Source organism: Schistocerca americana, unplaced genomic scaffold (assembly GCF_021461395.2).
Source record: "Schistocerca americana isolate TAMUIC-IGC-003095 unplaced genomic scaffold, iqSchAmer2.1 HiC_scaffold_16, whole genome shotgun sequence".
Lineage (NCBI taxonomy): Eukaryota > Metazoa > Arthropoda > Insecta > Orthoptera > Acrididae > Schistocerca > Schistocerca americana.
The window spans coordinates 11611448-11622333 of NW_025725687.1; positions in this window are offsets into that span (position 1 = coordinate 11611448).

The following is a 10886-nucleotide window of genomic DNA, read 5'->3' on the forward strand; positions in this document are numbered from 1 at the left end:
TGTCAGTCCTCTTGTACTTAAGTCGTCATTGTGCATTTTGTATTAAATTCGGATGCAATTTCGGTGTTTCATCGTAAATAAGAAGTTCCAAGGGATACAGTAAACCTGAAGTGAAGCATCGGAATCTAAAACTGGACTCACAGGTGAGGTTAAAATCAAAGAAATTTAGGGTGTCGGTCCTCTTGTACTTAAGTCGGCATTGTGCCTTATGAATTTAATTCCGAAGCAATTTCTGTGCTTCTTCGTCAATAAGTAGGTCCAAGGTATACAGTAAACCTGAAGTGAAGCATCCGAATCTAAAACTGGGTTCACAGGAGAGGTACAAATCATAGAAAGTTAGTGTGACTGTCCTCTTGTACCTAAGTCGGCATTGTGCCTTTTGTATTAAATTCGAATGCAATTTCTGTGCTTCATCGTCAATAAGAAGGTGCAAGTGATATAGTAGACTTGAAGTGAAGCATCGGAATCTAAAACTTGTCTCACAGGAGATGTTCAAATCACAGATAGTGAGTGTGTCAGTCCTCTTGCACTTAAGTCGACATTGTGCCTTTTGTATTAAATTCGGAAGCAATTTCTGTGTTTCATCATCAATAAGAATGTCCAAGTGATACAGTAAACCAGAAGTGAAGCATCGGAATCTAAAATTTGACTCACAGGAGAGGTTCAAATCATAGAAAGTCAGAGTGTCAGTCCTCTTGTACTTAGGTCGGCATTGTGCCTTTTGTATTACATTCGGATGCAATTTTCGTGTTTCATCGTCAATAAGAATGTCCAAGGTATACAGGAAACCTGAAGTGATGCATCGGAATCTAAAACTGCACTCACAGTAGAGGTTCAAATCATAGAAAGATATAGTGTCAGTTCTCTGCTACTTAAGTCGGCATTGTGCATTTTGAATTTTATTCCGAAGCAATTTCTGTGCTTCATCGTCAATAAGAAGGTCCAAGGTGTACAGTAAACCTGAAATGAAGCATCCGAATCTAAAACTAGACTCACAGGAGAGGTTCAAATCATAGAAAGTTAGAGTGTCAGTCCTCTTGTACTTATGTCGGCATTGTGCATTATGAATTAAATTCCGATGCAATTTCTGTGTTTCATCGTCAATAAGAAGGTCCAAGGTATACAGTGAACCTGAAGTGAAGCATCGGAATCTAAAACTGGACTCACGGTGGAGGTTCAAATCAAAGAAAGTTAGAGTGTCAGTTCTCTGCTACTTAAGTCGGCATTGTGCGTTTTGAATTTAATTCCGAAGCAATTTCTGTGCTTCATCGTCAATAAGAAGGTCCAAGGTGTACATTAAACCTGAAGTGAAGCATCCGAATCTAAAACTAGACTCACAGGAGAGGTTCAAATCACAGAAAGTTTGCGTGTCAGTCCCTTTGTACTTAAGTCGTCATTGTGCCTTTTGTATTAAATTCGGATGCAATTTCTGTGTTTCATCGTCGATAAGATAGTCCAAGGAATACAGTAAACCTGAAGTGAAGCATCGGAATCTAAAACTGGACTCACGGTGGAGGTTCAAATCAAAGAAAGTTAGAGTGTCAGTTGTCTGCTACTTAAGTCGGCATTGTGCGTTTTGAATTTAATTCCGAAGCAATTTCTGTGCTTCATCGTCAATAAGAAGGTCCAAGGTGTACATTAAACCTGAAGTGAAGCATCCGAATCTAAAACTAGACTCACAGGAGAGGTTCAAATCACAGACAGTTAGCGTGTCAGTCCCTTTGTACTTAAGTCGTCATTGTGCCTTTTGTATTAAATTCGGATGCAATTTCTGTGTTTCATCGTCAATAAGAAAATCCAAGGAATACAGTAAACCTGAAGTGAAGCATCCGAATCTAAATCTGGGCTCACAGGAGAGGTACAAATCATAGAAAGTTAGAGAGTCAGTCCTCTAGTACTTAAGTCGGCATTGTGTCTTTTGAATTTAATTCCGATGCAATATCTGTGTTTCATCGTCAATAAGAATTTGCAAGTGATATAGTAGACCTGAAGTGGAGCATCGCAATCTAAAACTTGACTCACAGGAGATGTTCAAATCATAGAAAGTGAGAGTGTCAGTCCTCTTGTACTTAAGTCGGCATTGTGCTTTTGTATTAAATTCGGATGCAATTTCTGTGTTTCAACGTCAATATGAAAGTCCAAGGGATACAGTAAACCTGATATGAATCATCGGAATCTAAAACTGGACTAACAGGAGAGGTTCAAATCATAGAAAGTTAGAGAGTCATTCCTTTTGTACTTAAGTCGGCATTGTGCCTTTTGAATTTAATTCCGATGCAATTTCTGTGTTTCATTGTCAATTAGAAGGTCCTAGGTATACAGGAAACCTGAAGTGAAGCATCGGAATCTAAAACTGGACTCACAGGAGAAGTTAAAATGATAGAAAGTGAGAGTGTCAGTCCACTTTTACTTAAGTCGGCATTGTGCCTTTTGAATTTAATTCCGATGCAATTTCTGTGTTTCATCGTCAATAAGAAGTTCCAAGGGATACAGTAAACATGTAGTGAAGCATCGGAATCTGAAACTGGACTCACAGGAGAGGTTAAAATCAAAGAAAGTTAGAGTGTCGGTCCTCTTGTACTTAAGTCGGCATTGTGCCTTTTGAATTTAATTCCGAGGCAATTACTGTGCTTCTCCGTCAATAAGAAGGTCCAGAGTATACAGTAAACCCGAAGTGAAGCATCCGAAACTAAAACTGGGCTCACAGGAGAGGTAAATATTATAGAAAGTTAGAGTGTTAGTCCTCTTGTACTTAAGTCGGCATTGTTCCTTTTGAATTTAAATCCGATGCAATTTCTGTGTTTCTTCATCAATAAGAAGGTCCAAGGTGTACAGTAAACCTGAAGTGAGGCATCGGAATCTAAGACTGAACTCACAGGAGAGGTTCAAATCATTGAAACTTAGAGTGTCTGTCCTCTTGTACTTAAGTCAGCATTGTGCCTTTTGTATTAAATTCGGATGCAATATCTGTGCTTCATCGTCAATAAGAAGGTGCAAGTGATATAGTAGACCTGAAGTGAAGCTTTGGAATCTAAAACTGGACTCACATTAGATGTTCAAATCATAGAAAGTGAAAGTGTCAGTCCTCTTGTACTTAAGTCGGCATTGTGCCTTTTGTATTAAATTCGGATGCAATTTCTGTGTTTCATCGTCTATAAGAACGTCCAAGGTATACACGAAACCTGAGGTCAAGCATCGGAATCTAAAACTGGACTCACAGGAGAGGTTCAAATCATAGAAAGTGAGAGTGTAAGTCCTCTTGTACTTAAGTCGGCATTGTGCTTTTGTATTAAATTCGGAAGCAATTTCTGTGTTTCATCGTCTATAAGAACGTCCAAGGTATACACGAAACCTGAGGTCAAGCATCGGAATCTAAAACTGGACTCACAGGAGAGGTTCAAATCATAGAAAGTGAGAGTGTAAGTCCTCTTGTACTTAAGTCGGCATTGTGCTTTTGTATTAAATTCGGAAGCAATTTCTGTGTTTCATCGTCCATAAGAAAGTGCAGGAGATACAGTAAACCTGAAGTGAATCATCGGAATCTAAAACTGGACTCACAGAAGAGGTTCAAATCATAGAAAGTTAAAGAGTCAGTCCTCTTGTACTTAAGTCGCCATTGTGCCTTTTGAATTTAATTCCGATGCAATTTCTGTGTTTCATCGTCAATAAGAAGGTCCAAGGTATACAGGAAACCTGAAGTGAAGCATCGGAATCTAAAACTGGACTCCCAGGAGAGGTTAAAATCATAGAAAGTGAGAGAGTCAGTCCTCTTTTACTTAAGTCGGCATTGTGCCTTTTGTATTAAATTCGGATGCAATTTCTGTGTTTCGTCGTCAATTAGAAGGTCCAACGTATACAGGAAACCTGAAGTGAAGCATCGGAATCTAAAACTGGACTCACAGGAGAGGTTCAAATCATAGAAAGTGAGAGTGTCAGTCCTCTTGTACTTCAGTCGGCATTGTGACTTTTGTATTAAATTCGGTTGCAATTTCTGTGTTTCATCGTCAATAAGGAGGACCAAAGTATACAGTGAATCTGAAGTGAAGCATAGGAATCTAAAACTGGACTCACAGGAGAGGTTAAAATCAAAGAGAGTTAGAGTGTTGGTCCTCGTGTACTTAAGTCGGCATTGTGCCTTTTGAAATTAATTCCGAAGCAATATCTGTGCTTCTTCATCAATAAGAATGTCCAAGGTATACAGTAAACCTGAAGTGAAGCATCCGAATCTAAAACTGGGTTCACAGGAGAGGTACAAATCATAGAAAGTTAGAGTGTTAGTCCTCTTGTACTTAAGTCGGCATTGTGCCTTTTGAATTTAATTCCGATGCAATTTCTGGGTTTCATCGTCAATAAGAAGGTCCAAGGTATACAGTGAACCTGAAGTGTAGCATCGGAATCTAAAACTGAACTCACAGGAGAGGTTCAAATCATAGAAAGTTAGAGTGTCTGTCCTCTTGTACTTAAGTTAGCACTGTGCATTTTGTATTAAATTCTAATGCAATTTCTGTGCTTCATCGTCAATAAGAAGGTGCATATGATATAGAAGACCTGCAGTGAAGAATCGGAATCTAAAACTTGTCTCGAAGGAGATGTTCAAATCATAGAAAGTGAGAGTGTCAGTCCTCTTGTACTTAAGTCGGCATTGTGCCTTTTGTATTAAATTCGGATGCAATTTCTGTGTTTCATCATCAATAAGAATGTCCAAGGGATACTGTAAACCTGATATGAATCATCGGAATCTAAAACTGGACTCACAGGAGAGGTTGAATTCATAGAAAGTGAGAGTGTCAGTCCTCTTGTACTTATGTCGGCATTGTGCCTTTTGTATTAAATTCGGATGCAAGTTCTGTGCTTCATCGTCAATAAGAAGGTACAAGGTGTACAGTAAACCTGAAGTGAAGCATCCGAATCTAAAACTAGACTCACAGGAGAGGTTCAAATCATAGAAAGTTAGAGTGTCAGTTCTCTTGTACTTAAGTGAGCATTGTGCCTTTTGAATTTAATTCCGATGCAATTTCTGTGTTTCATCGCCAATAAGAAGGTCCAAGGTATACACTGAACCTCAAGTGAAGCATCGGAATCTAATACTGGACTCACAGGAGAGGCTCAAGTCACAGAAAGTTAGCGTGTCAGTCCCTTTGCACTTAAGTCGTCATTGTGCCTTTTGTATTAAATTCGGATGCAATTTCTGTGTTTCATCGTCAATACGAAAGTACAAGGAATACAGTAAACCTGAAGTGAAACATCCGAATCTAAAACTGGGCTCACAGGAGAGGTACAAATCATAGAAAGTTAGAGAGACAGTCCTCTAGTACTTAAGTCGGCATTGTGCCTTTTGAATTTAATTCCGATGCAATGTCTGTGTTTCATCGTCAATAAGAAGGTCCAAGGTATACAGGAAACCTGAAGTGAAGCATCGGAATCTAAAACTGGACTCACAGGAGAGGTTAAAATCATAGAAATTGAGAGTATCAGTCCTCTTTTACTTAAGTCGGCATTGTGCCTTTTGAATTTAATTCCGATGCAATTTCTGTGTTTAATCGACAATAAGAAGGTGCAAGTGATATAGTAGACCTGAAGTGAAGCATCGGAATCTAAAACTTGACTCACAGGAGATGTTCAAATCATAGAAAGTGAGAGTGTCAGTCCTCTTGTACTTAAGTCGGCATTGTGCCTTTTGTATTAAATTCGGATGCAATTTCTGTGTTTCATCGTCAATAAGAACGTCCAAGGTATACACGAAACCTGAAGTCAAGCATCGCAAACTAAAACTGGAATCAGAGGAGAGGTTCAAATCATAGAAAGTGAGAGTGTCAGTCCTCTTGTACTTAAGTCGGCATTGTGCTTTTGTATTAAATTCGGTTGCAATTTCTGTGTTTCATCGTCAATACGAAGGTCCAAGGGATACAGTAAACCTGAAGTGAAGCATCGGAATCTGAAACTGGACTCACAGTGGAGGTTGAAATCATAGAAAGTTAGAGTATCAGTTCTCTGCTACTTAAACGGCATTTTGCCATTTGATTTTAATTGCGAAGCAATTTCTGTGCTTCATCGTCAATAAGAAGGTCCAAGGTGTACAGTAAACCTGAAGTGAAGCATCCGAATCTAAAACTGGACTCACAGGAGAGGTTCAAATCACAGTAAGTTAGAGTGTCAGTCCCTTTCTACTTAAGTCGTCATTTTGCCTTCTGTATTAAATTCGGATGCAATTTCTGTGTTTCATCGTCAATAAGAAGTTCCAAGGGATACAGTAAACCTGAATTGAAGCATCGGAATCTAAAACTGGACTCACAGGAGAGGTTAAAATCAAAGAATGTTAGAGAGTCGGTCCTCTTGTACTTAAGTCGGCATTGTGCCCTTTGAATTTAATTCCGAAGCAATTTCTGTGCCTCTTCGTCAATAAGAAGGGCCAAGGTATACAGTAAACCCGAAGTGAAGCATCCGAAACTAAAACTAGGCTCACAGGAGAGGTACAAATTATAGAAAGTTAGAGCGTTAGTACTCTTGTACTTAAGTCGGCATTGTGCCTTTTGAATTTAAATCCCCTGCAATTTTTGTGTTTCATCGTCAATAAGAAGGTCCAAGTTATACAGTGAACCTGAAGTGAAGCATCGGAATCTAAAACTGGACTCACAGGAGAGGTTCAAATCATAGAAAGTGAGAGTGTCATTCTCTTTTACTTAAGTCGGCATTGTGCCTTTTGTATTAAATTCGGTTGCAATTTCTGTGTTTCATCGTCAATCAGGAGGTCCAAAGTATACACGAAACCTGAAGTCATGCATCGGAATCTAAAACTGTTCTCACAGGAGTGGTTCAAATCATAGAAAGTGAGAGTGTCGCTCCTCTTGTACTTAAGTCGGCATTGTGCCCTTTGTATTAAATTCGGATGCAATTTCTGTGTTTCATCGTCAATAAGAAGGTCCAAGGGATACAGTTGACCTGAAGTGAAGCACCGGAATCTAAAACTGGACTCACAGGAGAGGTTCAAATCATAGACAGTGAGAGTGTCAGTCCTCTTGTAATTAAGGCGCCATTGTGCCTTTTGAATAAAATTCGAATGCAATTTCTGTGTTTCATCGTCAATAAGAAGTTACAAGGTATACAGTGAACCTGAAGTGAAGCATCGGAATCTAAAACTGGACTCACTGGAGAGGTTCAAATCACAGAAAGTTAGAGTGTCAGTCCTTTTGTACTTAAGTCGTCATTGTGCCTTTTGTATTAAATTCGGATCTAATTTCTGTGATTCATCGTCAATAAGAGGTTCCAATGGATACAGTAAACCTAAAGTGAAGCATCGGAATCTAAAACAGGACTCACAGTAGAGGTTCAAATCATAGAAAGTTAGAGTGTCAGTTCTCTTGTACTTAAGTGAGCATTGTGCCTTTTGAATTTAATTCCGATGCAATTTCTGTGTTTCATCGCCAATAAGAAGGTCCAAGGTATACACTGAACCTGAAGTGAAGCATCGGAATCTAATACTGGACTCACAGGAGAGGCTCAAGTCACAGAAAGTTAGCGTGTCAGTCCCTTTGCACTTAAGTCGTCATTGTGCCTTTTGTATTAAATTCGGATGCAATTTCTGTGTTTCATCGTCAATACGAAAGTACAAGGAATACAGTAAACCTGAAGTGAAACATCCGAATCTAAAACTGGGCTCACAGGAGAGGTACAAATCATAGAAAGTTAGAGAGACAGTCCTCTAGTACTTAAGTCGGCATTGTGCCTTTTGAATTTAATTCCGATGCAATTTCTGCGTTTCATCGTCAATAAGAAGGTCCAAGGTATACAGGAAACCTGAAGTGAAGCATCGGAATCTAAAACTGGACTCACAGGAGAGGTTAAAATCATAGAAATTGAGAGTATCAGTCCTCTTTTACTTAAGTCGCCATTGTGCCTTTTGAATTTAATTCCGATGCAATTTCTGTGTTTAATCGACAATAAGAAGGTGCAAGTGATATAGTAGACCTGAAGTGAAGCATCGGAATCTAAAACTTGACTCACAGGAGATGTTCAAATCATAGAAAGTGAGAGTGTCAGTCCTCTTGTACTTAAGTCGGCATTGTGCCTTTTGTATTAAATTCGGATGCAATTTCTGTGTTTCATCGTCAATAAGAACGTCCAAGGTATACACGAAACCTGAAGTCAAGCATCGCAAACTAAAACTGGAATCAGAGGAGAGGTTCAAATCATAGAAAGTGAGAGTGTCAGTCCTCTTGTACTTAAGTCGGCATTGTGCTTTTGTATTAAATTCAAACGCAATTACTGTGTTTCATCGTCAATATGAAAGTCCAAGGAATACAGTAAACCTGAAGTGAATCATCGGAATCTAAAACTGGACTCACAGGAGAGGTTAATATCATAGAAAGTGAAAGTGTTAGTCCTCTTTTACTTATGTCGGCATTGTGCCTTTTGAATTTAATTCCGATGCAATTTCTGTGTTTTATCGTCAATAAGAAGGTCCAGTGTATACAGTGAACCTGAAGTGAAGCATCGGAATCTAAAACTAGACTCACAGGAGAGGTTCAAATCATAGAAAGTTAGAGTGTCAATCCACTTGTACTTAAGTCAGCATTGGCATTTTGTATTAAATTCGGTTGCAATTTCTGTGTTTCATCGTCAATACGAAGGTCCAAGGGATACAGTAAACCTGAAGTGAAGCATCGGAATCTGAAACTGGACTCACAATGGAGGTTGAAATCATAGAAAGTTAGAGTATCAGTTCTCTGCTACTTAAACGGCATTTTGCCATTTGATTTTAATTGCGAAGCAATTTCTGTGCTTCATCGTCAATAAGAAGGTCCAAGGTGTACAGTAAACCTGAAGTGAAGCATCCGAATCTAAAACTGGACTCACAGGAGAGGTTCAAATCACAGTAAGTTAGAGTGTCAGTCCCTTTCTACTTAAGTCGTCATTTTGCCTTCTGTATTAAATTCGGATGCAATTTCTGTGTTTCATCGTCAATAAGAAGTTCCAAGGGATACAGTAAACCTGAAGTGAAGCATCGGAATCTAAAACTGGACTCACAGGAGAGGTTAAAATCAAAGAATGTTAGAGAGTCGGTCCTCTTGTACTTAAGTCGGCATTGTGCCCTTTGAATTTAATTCCGAAGCAATTTCTGTGCTTCTTCGTCAATAAGAAGGGCCAAGGTATACAGTAAACCCGAAGTGAAGCATCCGAAACTAAAACTAGGCTCACAGGAGAGGTACAAATTATAGAAAGTTAGAGCGTTAGTACTCTTGTACTTAAGTCGGCATTGTGCCTTTTGAATTTAAATCCCATGCAATTTTTGTGTTTCATCGTCAATAAGAAGGTCCAAGTTATACAGTGAACCTGAAGTGAAGCATCGGAATCTAAAACTGGACTCACAGGAGAGGTTCAAATCATAGAAAGTGAGAGTGTCATTCACTTTTACTTAAGTCGGCATTGTGCCTTTTGTATTAAATTCGGTTGCAATTTCTGTGTTTCATCGTCAATCAGGAGGTCCAAAGTATACACGAAACCTGAAGTCATGCATCGGAATCTAATACTGTTCTCACAGGAGTGGTTCAAATCATAGAAAGTGAGAGTGTCGCTCCTCTTGTACTTAAGTCGGCATTGTGCCCTTTGTATTAAATTCGGATGCAATTTCTGTGTTTCATCGTCAATAAGAAGGTCCAAGGGATACAGTTGACCTGAAGTGAAGCACCGGAATCTAAAACTGGACTCACAGGAGAGGTTCAAATCATAGACAGTGAGAGTGTCAGTCCTCTTGTACTTAAGGCGCCATTGTGCCTTTTGAATAAAATTCGAATGCAATTTCTGTGTTTCATCGTCAATAAGAAGTTCCAAGGGATACAGTAAACCTAAAGTGAAGCATCGGAATCTAAAACAGGACTCACAGTAGAGGTTCAAATCATAGAAAGTTAGAGTGTCGGTCCACTTGTACTTAAGTCGGCATTGTGCCTTTTGAATTAAATTCTGAAGCAATATCTGTGCTTCTTCGTCAATAAGAAGGTCCAAGGTATACAGTAAGCCTGAAGTGAAGCATCCGAATCTAAAACTGGGCTCACAGGAGAGGTACAAATCATAGAAAGTTGGAGTGTCAGTCCTCTTGTACTTAAGTCGGCATTGTGCCTTTTTAATTTAATTCCGATGCTATTTCTGTGTTTCATCGTCATTAAGAAGGTCCAAGGTATACAGTGAACCTAAAGTGAAGCATCGGAATCTAAAACTGGACTCACAGGAGAGGTTCAAATCATAGAAAGTGAGAGTGTTACTCCCCTTCGGATGCAATTTCTGTGTTTCATCGACAATAAGAAAGTCCAAGAGATACAGTAAACCTGAAGTGAATCATCGGAATCTAAAACTGGACTCACAGAAGAGGTTCAAATCATAGAAAGTTAGAGAGTCAGTCCTCTTGTACTTATGTCGGCATTGTGCCTTTTGAATTTATTTCGGATGCAATTTCTGTGTTTCATCGTCAATAAGAAGGTCCAAGGTATACAGCAAACCTGAAGTAAAGCATCGGAATCGAAAGCTGGACTCACAGGAGAGGTTAAAATCATAGAAAGTGAGAGTGTAAGTCCTCTTTTACTTAAGTCGGCATTGTCCCTTTTGTATTAAATTCGGATGCAATTTCTGTGTTTCGTCTTCAATAAGAACGTCCAAGGTATACAGGAAACCTGAAGTGAAGCATCGGAATCTAAAACTCGACTCACAGGAGTGGTTCAAATCATAGAAAGTGAGAGTGTCAGTCCTCTTGTACTTAAGTCGGCATTGTGCCTTCTGTACTAAATTCGGTTGCAATTTCTGAGTTTCATCGTCAATAAGGAGGTCAACAGTATACACGAAACCTGAAGTCAAGCATCGGAATCTAAAACTGGACTCACAGGAGAGGTTGAAATCAT